This window comes from Benincasa hispida, chromosome 10 (assembly GCF_027475165.1).
Source record: "Benincasa hispida cultivar pf3 chromosome 10, pf3_genome.v1.1, whole genome shotgun sequence".
Taxonomy (NCBI): Eukaryota; Viridiplantae; Streptophyta; class Magnoliopsida; order Cucurbitales; family Cucurbitaceae; genus Benincasa; species Benincasa hispida.
Window position 1 is genome coordinate 23,015,959 of NC_143487.1, and position 15,924 is coordinate 23,031,882.

Here is a 15,924-nt window from a genome sequence, read left to right on the forward strand (position 1 = left end):
TAAAATTACCACCCCTACCTCAATTCACATATACTATCAATTTTGAAGTTTGGTTCAAAAATTCAAACATCTTTTTTTTTTCATGATAAGAGATCAAACTTTAATTTAGAATCCGAATTCGACACTTGATAACCTCGATATTCTCTTATATCTCCTATAACCTGACAACATCGGATTCTTTTAGCATACTCTATCTTCACTTACATACTTCTGAAGAAAAGGTCATCTAACATAAAATTTCTATGATTAAGCCACCAAAAAGAAATATTCATTTTGCTTATATAGATAGTGACTTTCAATTCTTTTAAGACTTTCTTAGCCATACTTTCATATCTTCAAGATCTTTCTCATTTAAATGTGATCTCGGTTCATTCATATCCCCACCTAAGTTTTGAATGTTACAATCATAGTGTCATTAGATATCGTACATGACAATGACTTCTTTTAATTTAATAATATGGGGTGAACGATTTAAACCTCTAACATTTTATTAAAAATATATATTTTATGTCATATACATTGAGTTATGCTTGTGTAGCGTTGACAATGATTTTAATTAGACGTAGAATTGAAAATAAAGTTAGAGTATGTGGGGCTCATCCATCTTGATTCTCATTTCTATCATGTAAGTTTTTTTCCTTTAAATAATCCAAGTTAAATATATCAAAATGAGCTTAGTTTGATTGATATAAAGTACGTAATTTTATACTATATTTTATATGGGATTCGAGTTTCCCATCTTATATTAAAGGGAAAAAAAAATTACGTATTTTTTTTGTATTTTCTTTACTGTCATTTTGAAACGATTAAAGATCACCTGCTATTTTCCACGGTAATTCTAATTTATTGGCAAAGAGGCGAAGAAATGGAGAAGCTTGTGACCCAAAGAAATGAAAGAATCGGTTACATTTTAGTGTAGTCTATATCTTTTGGTCCAATCATTTTTTTATTTATAGATCTTTAATATATGACAAAGGAATGAGTAAAACTAGACAGTTAACATATAACTTAAAATAGATTTTTGCTTCTTCAGTTTTACTCTTCCTCTGTTTGCTGTTTAAAAAATTATATGTTATTTTTTATTGAATTTATCTGTAATTATTATAGTTTAATAAATTATTAAATTCATTAATTGACATCTAATATATATTAGTAAATAAAAGATTTGAGATTAATGCTAGAAAAAGTTATCAAATTCAATCATGAACATTAATTCTTTTTTATTTTAAAAAAACATTTTCAAAATGATGGTATAGAACGGACAAGGTAAATGTATTAAAGGATGAGGCAATGTCTCTCTTAAAATGGTAATCATAAGATACAAAAATAAGGTAAAATTCTTCTTAAAAATAATAATGATAAGGTAAATTTATTTTATTCAGACAAAAAATAACTTTCAATGATTAAATTATATTTATATGATTTTTTATATATTAAAATGATCTTAGAGATTCACTGCATCTTTTTTATCTGTTTTTGACAAGTGCTATTCTATCTTTTATTCTATCCTCTTGTGAAGTATTTGTGCATATTTACTCCAACCATGAACCAAAATATTATCATTTTAATGTTGGAATTTTTTAAAAAATATATATTTAATTCACGACCTTTCAAAATATACATTTTTATCTTATTTTTTTATTAAAAAAAAAAGACGTATTTAACCTCTAAATTTTTAAAAAGTATATTTTTAATCTCCAAATTTTTAAAATATGGAATGGTTTTTATTATTATTTTAAATAATTATGCACCATTTTAAATTAAAAAAATAATTGTAGAAAGTGAAGATAATTTTTAAAAATACGTTAATTAACTTAAATGTCATGTAATTATTTAAAATAATAAATAAAATTGTTTTAAAAAAATAAAATTACTTCAATACCTTTCTAACCTATTTTTAAAAGTAAAGATTAAAATTGTATATATTGAAAATTTAGGAACCAAACACATTTATTGATGCAATAAAAAAAGATATTAGGTCAAATTTATGGTTAAACAAAGATAATCCACCACTAATTGAGAGAAAACTCTTCAAAGAACAAGTCGTTCTATTTTAAAATGAATGATCAAAACTATTACAATACTAAAGTGGTTATTTATAGTATTAGAATAAAATAAGTCAATTAACTAATTAATTAATAAATACTAATTAATCTAAATTAACAATAAAAAAATGTTAAACTCAAATATATTAATTATCCTTTAACTTCCCTCATCACTTATTCATAAAAATTTGAAAATTTAAGGATTAATGTATCCATTCTATTCATTCTTCAAAGATCGACAAAAAGAGTAGTAGTATAATTTTTTGGGTTAATCCTGAAAACATACTTTATTGAATGAAAATGACTTGAATGAAAATAAAAAGTAAAGAAAGATTTAGCCTCCATTTGGTAATTATTTTATTTTTTAAAATTAAAACTATGGACACTACTTTCACATCAAACTTTTTTTTTCATTTGTTATCTATTTTTCATCAATAGTTTAAAAAATCAAGTTAATTTTTAAGAACTAAAAAATATAGCCTTTAAAAGATTGTTTTTGTTTTTAAAATTTGACTAAAAATTCAATCAAACATATAAAATCATTATAAAAAATATGAATAAAAGAGATTTAATTTTAAAAAATAAAAAATAAAAAATCAAATGATTATCCAACCGAATTTAAGTAAAATAGGGATGCAGTTTGTACTTTGAAGGAAGGGTTTATCACAGAATCCAAAAAAAGGGGGAAAAAAAGGTTTGCAAATGAAGAAGAATTCAAACCCTTGGAATTGAAAATACTATATGGTTTTGAAATTTGAAAAGGTAGTTTGTGTATATATAATTTTAAGAAAAGATATATCCACGTGTCGAATGATGATTGGGGATTGGGTTTTGGAAGTTGGGAAAGAATGTATATTTTCGTGAGAGGGAAAGTTGACTAAAGGAGCCGCTTGGTTTGAAGTTGTGACCCATTTGGACATGGCAGCAATAATGGGTTGCTTTTCTTTTTCTTTTTTATTTTTTTATTTCCAAAAATTTAGCTTTGTGATTAAGTCATATTATGGAGGGACCCACATATGATCCCTACCCTAGTGCTGATTTTAATATTTATAATATAAATTAGGTTAACTGGTGGAGACTCCTATAACTTGGTGGTCACGAGCTTGGCACGTGACCGTTGGAATGGAATGGATAGTTGGGAGGGATCTATATCTCCCATTTATTAATAATTTATTATTATTTTTTTTTATATATTACCAAACAAAAACTTCAACTTTTAAGTTGTGAGAAAATATATTTATAAGTTCTATTGTATTTGATACAATATATAACTATAGATTATGTATTATATGGGAAGCATATAGTTTATATACATATAATAAGGTTATTATTATTATATATAATTAGTATTAATTTAATTTTACTAAATTAATATTAATTAATTAAAGTGAGAGAATTACAACGGACCTTTAATATTAATATTATTGTTTTCAAACCTTATTAGAGAAATATTGTTGTTTTGAAACTTATTAGAAAAATATTGTTGTTTTAGGAATCCGAGGCTAGAGGTCGAACGTTGAGAACTCAACTAATGTGGAGGTCGAACGTTGAGAACTCGACGAACAAAGAAAAACTTGGAAACAATACATAAGCCGAACGTTGAGAACTGTACGATATACCTATTGTTCCTCCACCAGCTCCTAGACGTAGAGGACATGTTCGGAAAGAGGATGAATTTGATGAGGTTGCACATAATGTGGAAGAGTTGCCCCCTATGACGCAGACGTAGAGCCAAACTGATTATGTTAGTCCGATGATGATGATACCAGCATTTGGTTCAGGACATTATGACTCAGAGGCTGGTCCTTCGTCTTCATACGTGTATGGACATGGTCGGGGTCGTGGAGAGCATAATGAATATTTATATTATGAAGCGCCTGCAGAGGTACCAGAGCAATATCAAGAAAAACCCGAGCAACCTCAAGTTCGAAGTCGGCGACGACAACCAGCTCGAAATCGACGACGTCCATCTTGTGGGACATATTGATTTTTGTAATTATATATAAATGAGATATTTAATTTACATTTTTTTAATTTTTATGAGTTATTATTATTTTTAATTTATTCTTTTTAGAGTTTAAATAAAATAATAAATTTTTTTAGATTTTTTTTTTTATAAAATGGAAAATTAAAAAAAAAAGATTAGAAAGAAGAATGTGGAATGTGTAATAATTAAAAAGGAAAAAAAGAAAAAAAGAAATTTGTACGGTATTCTCTCTCTCTATCAAAATCTCGCTCTCGCTCTCGCTCACGCTCTCACTCAAAATCCCGCTCTCTCAAACTCTCGCTGTCTCTCATAATCTCGCTCTCGAATTTGATTAGCTCATTAGCTCGTTAGCAGCAAAAAGAAGGAGATTCATTAGCTTGTTATTTAGTCAGACTTGCTGAGATGACAAAATCCGTTTGAAAACAACAATATTTTCCTTAAAAAAAAAAAAAAGGAAGGTCGAGGGTTCAAAATTCGACCTATCTAGATCGAATTTTCAACCCTCGACTTATTTAAAACAACAATATTTTTACAAATAGTTTGAAAACAACAATATTTTCCTAAATAGTTTCTAAAAGTACAATATCTTTTTAATTTTTCCGAATTACAACTCCCTCCCCTAATTTTCTCTAAGTACATTAAATATAAATCATATTTATAGTAAACTCATTTATATGAATCTCATTCATATATTTGATATTTGGATCATATCCAAATATTTAATTCTTCTCAACTAATTTATGGTATTTAATACAAATCATAATCATATTTATATTAAATTTAATTACATGAATCTCATTCATATAATTAGTATTTGAATTATATTCAAATTTCTCTCATATTACCTTATATTATAATGTATCCAATACATTATATTAATTCTATCACATATATAATTAATTTAATTGATTCTATCACATATATCATTAATTTAATTAATTATATCACATATATAACTAATTCCCTCCATCAATTTGAACACTACAAATTAATCCAAAAATAATTCTCAATTAAATCTCTATTGAGCTATAAAGGGGACCTTATGAAGCTCCAACGGTACTTGGATAATTAATTAAACTCTTTAGTTAAAAGAGTTTAATTACCCAATATCTGTTAACTGTCGGTCTTTCCATTAAAGACCGATAGCTACACTCTTCGATAAATTTTTGTGTCCATTGGATATAACCAATCAACAGTGCGATGACCTTTCACAAATTGCTCGTAAGTAGAGTTGGGCCAAAAATACTGTTTTACCCACGTAATTACATCTAACTTCTTAAGTACCATTGATTCCTTTAATGAACAATAAGTCACAGTCCAACTATGACCAAGTCCCTCTCAAGCCAAGAGAGGGTATGGCCACTATGTTCAAGCCCCGAAATTAACTCTTAAGAGAGCAATTATCTACTTGCTCCTACATCGGGGAAGGAGTGAATTTCGTTTCGTGTAGTTGTGTTCCCAGCTCCCCAGTCAAACGAATCCCCAAAATAGTATTGACAATCTGGCCACTCTCACCCATACAAATCAAAGGACCACCTTCATGAGCATGAGTTCATCACTCACTCAGGATTCAGATCATGTCACCTATGGTCATCCTAGTGAAATGTAAGTGTTCGTAAGAGATTTCAAGATAAATTTATTTTGTGGAACTTGAACTTTGCATTTGTATTATTTTTGTGGAAAGTGAATACAATCTCTAATACAAATATTTTGATACTTTTAAAATAAACTGTAGTTTTTAAGTTGGTTGATCTTCTTAAATGATCGACCTTTGGGCTTGTTGATCTTATTGGATGATCGACCTTTGAACTTGTTGATCTTCTTGGATGAACGATGTTTGGGCTTGTTGATCGTCTTGGACGATCGGTGTAACAACCCCACTTTCTAGGACTATTAAAAAGGGAATCGCTACTACATGTATGCATAAATATTCTCATTGAAGAAAATAAAATAAATTAAAGAAAATATTCATAATCTTAAACTGCATTAAGTATATAAAAAAATATTCTAACATATCTCAAAATCTTAAATTTGTTCAACCCGGGCATCCCTTTTTAACAAGAAACAATTTATAAAAAAAATGAATAAATAAATAGATAAATTAATTAATTAAATTATGATAAATCCATGAATGGATAAAAACAAAACATGTGAAAATATAAATAGTCAAATGCGGAAGCGAATTCTGGTTCCTTTGGCACTCTCACGGATTCCTCTTGTCAATCGCCCGAGTGTCCTTGCCCTTACATGAAAAAAATAAGGATAAAGGTTGAGTATAAAATACTCAGTAAGTGATCCCATTATCGGGATCAGACTGTGCATCCATGAGCAAAGAAAGAAAAAAAATAAAATTAGCCAGTGGCTCATACAGTCACATCGGTTTTTGATGACGAAAGGAAAACCAAAAGACGTACTATCTTGCCTTGAAACGCATGTCTAGCGGCCCGTAGGCACACCGTCAAACATGACAATAACATGAACGTGAACCCGTCGACCCATGCATGTCTAGCGGCCCGTAGGCACACCATCAAATATAATAATAACATGAACGTTAACCTATTGGTTCACGCATGTCTAGCGGCTCGTAGGCACACCATCAAAACATGAAACATGAAAATAAAAGTAACATGAACATAAACCTGTCGGCTCACGCATGTCTAGCGGCCTGTAGACACACCGTCAAACATGATAATAACATGAACGTTAACCTGTCGGTTCACGCATGTCTAGCGGCCCGTAGACACACCGTCAAACATAGTAATAACATGCGTCACGACAAGACAATAAACCGCTCTACTGGTCTATTCATGCATCACATACATAATATCAGTACTGATTATAATTTTATCATGCTCATAATACTTGTAACCACCATGCAACTAGCAAAACATAATATCAAACAAAATCATGCTCCAGAGTCAACCAAGTAACTTCATAGGTCTAATCTAGATCGCTTGGCACGAAGGCACTAGTAATAGTATCACTTACCTCAACTTGGTCACAAAAGTCCACGCAAATAATTTCTTAAAACCTTTGGAAAACTTGAATCAACCCAAAGTTGTGGCTTGATCCAAGACAAATTCCAAAACTTGATTCAAGTAGCCAATCTGATCAAGAATAAATTCCAAAAATCAATAACTTATTTTTTTTTCCTACTATTACTCTCAATCCAAAAGAATGACCAACCAGTTTACACAAAACTTACCAAAACTGAAACTCTTCGATGAAGAGAATGGTCCTTTCTTTGTTAGCAACGCCTCGAAATCCAAATCCTGAAAGTCAACACAATGGGTAACACTAAAATCGTTTCCAACACCAAGAGGCACTTTAAAAAGACTCAACACCAAACCTTGCCCAAAACAATCCAATCTTACCCAATCTCACAAAGGAAATGGCGGGCGAATGGTGGCAGAAGCAAAACTGGACGGCAGGGCTGACGTCGGCGAGGAGAGCGGCGGTCGACTAGCGCAGCAGCAAGACAACGGTGCTTGCGGTGGCGACGGAATTGGGAGGCTGGCGGCGCTGCTCGTGGCGTCGACGGAACGGTAAGGTGAGGCTGGCGAGGAGGTCACGGGGACGTTGCTTGCGGCGGCGAGGAGCTCACGGCGGTTGGAAGGCGGACTGCGGACGGTGTTGGTGGCTAGGGCAGGAAGGAAAAGAAGAAGAATGAGAGAAAATGGGACTGCTTGCGTGTGGAGAGAGAGAAAAAGAAAATTTACCTTTTTTTTTTTCTTTTTCTCTTTTCTTTAACCTTTCCACAAATATATATAACCAAATTAAACTCTTCCTTTTCCCTTAAAAAAACAAATTCCTTAATTATCTCCCAAAATATATATATACTTATATATTTTTTCCTTTTCCTAAAAAAAAAAAATCTAATATACACATTTAATTATCTCCATAGATAACCAAATCTCCCAAAATACAAGCCAAAATAAAACTCAATTAATTCCAAACAATTAAATTATATTTTAGCTTGGCCAAAAAAAAAACATAAATCTCATATAATTTATCCAAGTAGCCAACAATAAAAAAAAACTTAATTACAAAATAAAAATCAGGATGTTACATTCTACCCCCCTTAAGAAACTTTCGTCCTCGAAAGTTTTAATCCTGAAAAAGCTCAGGATAATGCATCCTTATGTCGTCCTCGCGCTCTCACGTTGCTTCCTCGAACTGGTGATTTCGCCAAAGAACCTTCACCAAAACTATCTTCTTGTTGCGCAAAACTTTCTCTTCCCTGGCCAGGATTCGAATGGGCTATTCTTTGTAGCTCAGGTTCTCATTTAAATGCAAAGGCTCATAATCCACAACATGAGATGAGTCTGCTACGTACTTCCTCAACATGGAAACATGAAAAACATTGTGAACTGCAAAAAGAGATAGGGGCAAGGCCAATCGGTATGCTACAGGGCCAACCCGCTCCAAGATCTCAAATGGCTCGATGAAACGAGGGTTCAACTTACCCCTTTTGCCAAACCTCAACACTCCCTTCATAGGTGCCACTTTCAGAAACACCTTTCCACCTACCTCAAACTCCAAGTCCTTACGCTTAACGTCAGCATAACTCTTCTGCCTGCTTTGAGCCGTCAACATTCGGGCCCTAATCTTCTGTATTGCCTTGTTCGTGGTTTGTACTAACTCAGGTCCTAGTAATTTTCGCTCACCAACCTCATCCCAGCATATGGGTGACCTACAACACTTCCCATAAAGGGCCTCAATCGGTGACATACCAATGGTTACCTGATAACTATTATTATAGGCAAATTCTATCAAATGCAGGTGAGAGTCCCAACTCCCTGCAAACTCTATCAAATGCAGGTGAGAGTCCCAACTCCTTGCAAACTCTAGTGCACAAGCACGTAACATATCCTTCAGGGTCTGGTTCAAACGCTCAATTTGACCGTCAGTTTGTGGGTGAAAAGCCGTATTGAAATCCAAATATGTACCCAATGCTGCCTGAAGGCTCTTCTAAGCTGGAGGTAAAACGAGGGTCCCTATCAGACACAATGGACACTAGTACCCCATGCAATCTTACCACTTCTTTCATATACAACTGGGCCCACCTACTCACTGGATATGTAGATTTCCCTGGAATAAAATGTGCCAGCTTGGTAAGTCTATCCATTATAACCCAAATTACTGTAAAACCCTTCACCGTTCACGGCAAACCTACAATGAAGTCCATCGAGACATGCTCCCACTTCTATTCTGGTATGCTCAAAGGTTGCAACAAATCTGTTGGCTTTTGTCTTGGGGCCTTTACTTGCTGACACACCAAGCACTTACTGACAAACTCTACTATCTTCACTTTCATGTTATTCCACCAGTAGCAACGTTTTAGGTCCTGGTACATTTTTGTACTGCCAGGATGTATTGAAAATGGGGAGTTATGAGCTTCCCATAACAGATCATTCTTGAGGTCACCATCTGCTGGAACACATAAACGTTTTCAAAAAGTAAGACCATTATCTGCTGACAAGGAGAACTCACCACCCTGTCCCGTCTTTACCTGCTGCACTACTTCAACTAAGTAAAGATCACTGCATTGAGCAATAATGATCATCTACCTTAAACTTGGTTGTATTGACAATTGTGCTAACTTCGCAGATACTTCCCCTACCACCACTGCTATCTCAGCCCGCTCAAGGTCTTTACATAAACGACTCTGTTTGGTGATAAGGGCTGCTGAATGGGTTACCTTCCTACTTAAAGCATCCGCCACTACATTTGCCTTTTCTGGGTAGTATAGAATCTCACAATCATAATCCTTCACTAGCTCCAACCATCTACGCTGCCTCATGTTTAACTTCTTCTGAGTGAAGAAGTATTTTAAACTCTTGTGGTCAGTGAAAATTTGTATCTTCTCGCCATACAAGTAGTACCTCCAGATTTTTAAAGCAAAAACAACAGTTGCCAACTCTAAATCATGTGTGGGATAATTCAGTTCATGGTTCTTTAACTGGTGGGAGGCATAAGCAACTACCTTACCTTACTGCATTAACATGCACCCCAAACCTCTCTTGGAGGCGTCATTGTAAATAACAAAACCACCTGTTCCATCTGGTACGGTGAGAATTGGGGCCGTAACCAACCTTTGCTTGAGATCTTGGAAACTATCCTCACAAGCCTTATTCCAAATAAAGGAAGCTCCTTTTCTGGTCAACCGGGTCAGAGGGGTGGCTATACGGGAAAAGTCCTTCACAAAACGACGAAAATAGTCCGCCAACCCCAAGAAACTATGTACCTCTCCAACTGTGGTAGGAAGAGATCAACTCGTGACTGCCTCGATCTTTGCAAGATCAACAGATACACCTTTTTTGGACACCACATGCCCTAGAAAGGACACCTGCTTTAACTATAACTCGCACTTGGAAAACTTAGCATATAACTGTTGTGCCCTCAAGGTCTCTAGAACCTTTCGAAAATGTTCCTCGTGCTCCGCCTCTGTCTTGAAGTAAACCAAAATGTCATCTATGAAGACTATCACGAAGGTGTCAAGAAATTCCTTAAACACCCTGTTCATCAAGTCCATGAATACTGCAGGAGCATTCGTCAACCCAAATGACATCACGACGAACTCATAATGCTCATACCTCGAACGAAAAGCTATCTTGGGAATATCACTATCCTTCATCCTCAACTAATGATACGCCGACCGAAGATTAATCTTAGAAAACACTGTAGCTCCCTGCAACTGGTCAAACAAATCATCAATTCTGGGAAGTGGATACTTGTTTTTTATAGTCACCTTGTTTAGTTCCCTGTAGTCAAGCAGAGCCGTAATGACCCATCTTTCTTTTTCACAACCAGCACCGGCGCACCCCAATGGGACACACTAGAGCATATGAAACCCTTATTCAACAATTCTTGCAACTAAATTTTGAGTTCCTTCAGTTCTGCTGGGGCCATTCTGTATGGAGCTTTCGAGATAGGAGTTGTGCCTGGCTCCAACTCGATAGCAAAGTCTATCTCTCGATGCGGCGACAGACCTGGGAGTTCTTCTGGAAAGACATCCGGGTAGTCACGTACTACTGGCTCTGAAGTCAAGGAGACTTCAGGCTCTCTAGTGTCAACGACACTAGCTAAGATACTCCAGGTACCCTGGTTAAGCAACCTCTGGGCTTTCATAGCAGAAATCACTTTGGGCAGGACCACGGTCCCCACCCCTTTAAATTTAAAGCTGGCTTTCGTGGGAGGGTAAAAGATCACCTCCTTGCGAGAGCAGTCTATATTGGCATGGTTAGCAGCTAGCCAATCCATGCCCAAAATCACATCAAAATCCCGCATGTCCAAGACTACTAAAGTCACATCCAAGGTATGACTCGCTACTTCAATCTGACATGTTTTTATCTTCTCCTTTGCTAACATAATTTCTCCAGACAGAGTGGAAACCGACAACACAAAGTATAAAGGCTCTAGTTCTAACATGGCATGCTTAACAACCAGCGATGATATAAACGAATGGGACGAAGCCAAATAAAACAATACTAGCGCAATATTCCCCAAGATTGGGAGCGTACCTGTCACAACAGTGCCTGTTTTCTCGTCCTCCTGCCGAGTGGTAGAGTAAACACGATCTTATTGATGCTAGGCCCTACCCCAACTCCTCTGATCATGGCCTACAAACTGGTTCCCAAGACCGAATGTGCTTCTAGCAAGACATCTATCTACCGAGTACACCTCCTGCTTGCAATGAAAACAAACTCTGGTGCCTGCCAAACATCGACCCTAGTGACGCTGTCCACACGAGCTACACACCGGTCGCATCCTCTCCACTGTACCCGTCTCGGTAGCCTGCTGCCTAAAATGACGAAGCGATCTGTCTGAACCTTGAACCTTCTGATGGGGGTGAGGCTCGAAAGCCTTCTGATCTGCCTTCCTCTTTTGACCTGAGGAGGGTCCCGCCCCGAATACTCGTGAAAACTCATATCCTGACTGTGGGTCCACCTCGGCTACCAAACGAAGTACCTCAACATGAGTGGTTGGTTTGAAGCTCGCACGATACCTCGTATACTGTCTTTTAGGCCTTGAACGAACATTTCTGCCTTCATGGCTTCCGTGGCGACCAACTCCGGGGCAAAACGGGATAAGGCGTCAAACTCCTAGTCATACTCCTCCACTGACCTGTGTCCCTGCCTCAGCTCCAAGAACTCCTTCTACTTATTGTACCTCAGGTTGGCAGAGAAGTACTTCGCATAAAAGCGCTTCTTAAACTGCTCCCAAGTCACTGGATCTCCTCCTACACCCAACATCCTTTCTGCCGACTGCCACCAGATCTGAGCCTTGTCGGTAAGCATAAAAATGGCACACTGCACCTTCTGGTCTTCTGGGTATTTCATATAACGAAAAATCGTTTCAATCGAGGATATCTATAATTCTGCGTTGGTAGGGTCCTTTAGTGACCCATTGAAGGTGTTGGGGTTATACTTCCTGAAATCTCGCAAATGCTTGGCCTCCACCGAAAGGCTTGACATGCTTTGGTTCTGGATCATGTTCTGAGTCTGGACTTGCGGCACCTGATCCTGTGGTGGTGGTGTCTGATGTAATTGGGCAAACTGAGCCAGTCGTTCATCCAGCATGTCCTTTACCTTATCCAACACAGATGATGTAACTGCTTCCCCAATAGTGGCTACCCAATTGGTAACCTCTGCTGGAGCGACAGGGGTGGGTTGCGTCTGTGACGGCATGGCGGTGTGCTGAGCTCTACTTTGTGTCTGGGTTCGCGGCCACCCTGACCCTAAAGGGTCCCTAGGCGGCGAGAAATCCTCTGGTACCGGAGGGTCCTGAACTTGTGCATCTTGAACTTATGGATCCTCATCATGATGATCTTGATCCTGAACTGAAGGATTCTGCTCTACGGGAACACGCCCCCTTCCGGTAACCCTACGACTGCCTCTTCCCCAAACCTTGCCCAAAACAATCCAATCTTACCCAATCTCACAAAGGAAGTGGCGAGCAAACGGTGGCAGAAGCAAAACTGGACGACAGGGCTGACGTCGGCGAGGAGAGCGACGGTCGACTGGCGCAGCGGTGAGACAACGGTGCTTGCGGCGGCGACGAAATTGCGAGGCTGGCGACGCTGCTCGTGACGTCGACGGAACGGAAAGGTGAGGCTGGCGGTACTGGCGAGGAGGTCACGGTGACGTTGCTTGCGGAGGCGAGGAGCTCACGACGGCTGGAAGGCGGACGGCGGACGGTGTTGGCGGCTAGGGCAGGAAGGAAAAGAAGAAGAAGGAGAGAAAATGGGGCTGCTTGCGTGTGGAGAGAGAGAAAAAGAAAATTTACCTTTTTTTTTTCTTTTTCTTTTTCTCTTTTCTTTAACCTTTCCACAAATATATATAACCAAATTAAACTCTTCCTTTTCCCTTAAAAAAACAAATTCCTTAATTATCTCCCAAAATATATATATATACTTATATATATATTCCTTTTCCTAAAAAAAAAAAAAAAAAATCTAATATACACATTTAATTATCTCCATAGATAACCAAATCTCCCAAAATACAAGCCAAAATAAAACTCAATTAATTCCAAACAATTAAATCATATTTTAGCTTGGTCAAACAAAAAAGAACATAAATCTCATATAATTTATCCAAGTAGCCAACAATAAAAAAAAATTAATTACAAAATAAAAATCAGGATGTTACAATCGATCTTTGGACTTGTTAATCTTCTTCGATGATCGGTCTTTGGGCTTGTTGATCTTCTTGGATGATTAATGCTCGCACAAGGCTTCTGAAAAAACTTGTTTTGTGGAGTTGAACTTGAGTTGTATTGATTTCGAATATGTCCAAATTTGATTTTTAACCGAAACTGAAATCCAAATTTTGATTTGGATAGAATTACAATCTTAAACTAATTTTGACTTGAAGCTTGGATAATCTAGGATTTTGAACTTGAGATTTGGATAAATATGGATTCGAATCCTATTCCAACCTAAATTATTATTATTATTATAATTATTTTTTAGTGAAGTTGAATATGGGTCTTCAAACTTGTCGACAATAAAACCACCTTCTTTTTGTTAAATTGGATAAATCCCATATATATCAATTTAACCCAAAATTTGTTAGATCTTCTCAAATGCTATGTGTTTAGTCCAATCTAAAGTCTAAACTTCTTCTCCAAATTTGGCTTTTAAATCTTAACCACCTTTGATTATTCATCTATAAATTGAACTCAAAAACCTCATAGAATTCACATTGAGTGAACCACCTCCATTCAATCTTGAAAACTTCTTCAAGAGCTTTTTATTATTTCTTTCGCTTTTTTTTTATGCTTCTTGTTTTGCTTTGTCGAGTCGATGGAAATAGAGCACTCTCTCGTGATCGATCTTCTCTGTTTTTTTTTTCTACTCTCTCGTGACCGATCGTCTCTTTTTTTCTTTTTTTTTTTTTCTTTTCTAATTTCTTTAGCATGTTTTCAACCTTTCTTTTTCCTCAGATTTTTTAAGGCTTTTGTGGTCGATTACATTGCTTCTACTAGATTTTTTTTACGCCAGTTTCTCATGGTGCTGAGATGATGTGTGAGAGAGGAAGATAACATAGTCTTTTTTTTTTTTAATTTTTCTTTTACGAAAACCCTTTTTCTTTTCTTAATCTTTCTTTATTTTTCCTTGTTTTCCTTTGCTTTCAACATTTTTTCCTACAAATTCTTTTATCACCATTGTTTGCAACATCACTATTGTCTAGCACCATGGAAATCGAAACCACTTGTCACGGATGGTGACGGTGTGGATTCACTTGAGAAAATGATAGGGCCTGCTGACATGAGTTTTGGAGGGAGTGACATAGTAGAGAGAGATTTAGTGGGAAGTGAGAGAAATTTTAGGGGACGGCGGATGTGTAGAAGAAGAAGAAAGATTTAGGTTTTTTTTTTCTTTTTCTAATAAAGGTTTCGTTTTATCTTTTAACCAATTTTTTTTGTATTATTTTTTTAGTTTTTTTTTCTTCTTAATTTCCTTTCTTTTTTATTTGGAATTTTCTTTTTACACTTTTTTTTTTTTTTTTTTTTTTTTGTTCTTGTTTCTCTTTTTTTTTTTTTGTTTGTATTACTCTTTTCTTTTTTTTTTAATAAATTCTCTTTCATTTTTTTTCTTTTCTTTGTTTTTTTTTCTTCTTCTCTTTTACTTTTTTTTCTTATTTTTTCCATTCTTTTTCTTTTATTTTCTTATTTTCCTCTTTTATTTTCTTCTTTTCCTCTTTTCTTTTCTTTTTTTTCACATTTTTTTTTTAATTTTCCCTTTTATTTTTCTTTTCTTTTTATTTTTTTGTTTTCTTTTGTTTCCTTTTCTTCTTTTTTTACCCATTTTTTAACGTTTTGTTGCAAAGCGCGCCATCAGTTTGGAGATTAATCGAAGCCGGGCACCGACCTTGAACTTGAAGATGGAGCGGAGCCACGCACATCGACCTTGAACTTGAAGATGGAGGAATATCGATGAAGCCTCTAAACTTAGAGATGGAGAAGCATCGATGAGACCTTCGTGCTTGAGTTTGACAAAGCATCGACAAATTCTCTATATTTGAGTTTGACGAAACATTGGTCAATGCTCCGCATTTAAGTTTGATGAAGCATTGATGAATCATCGGCATCTAAGCTTGACAAAGCATCGACCAATCCTATGCACTTGAACTTGAAGTGTCGACGAATCCTTCACATTTAAGTTTGAAGTATCGGTGAATCTTTCGCAAGAGTTTGATGAAGCACCAATGAATCTTTGGCAGTAGGCTTGACTTTGCGACTTTGAGCATAAAGATGACATTGCAAAGCCTCCAAACTTGAGTATGAAGATGGGGCATCGATGAAACCTTTGAACTTGAAGATGGAGAAGCATCAATGAAACCTTTGAACTTGAAGATGGAGAAGCATCGATGGAGCCTCTGAACT

The 15,924-nt window shown here is 35.9% G+C and overlaps 1 pseudogene; it reads right to left on the minus strand.

Annotated features, from left to right (window-relative positions):
• Positions 1-9,238: 9,238 nt before the first annotated feature.
• Positions 9,239-15,924, minus strand: part of LOC150033200 (uncharacterized) — a 28,922-nt pseudogene continuing 22,236 nt past the window's right edge.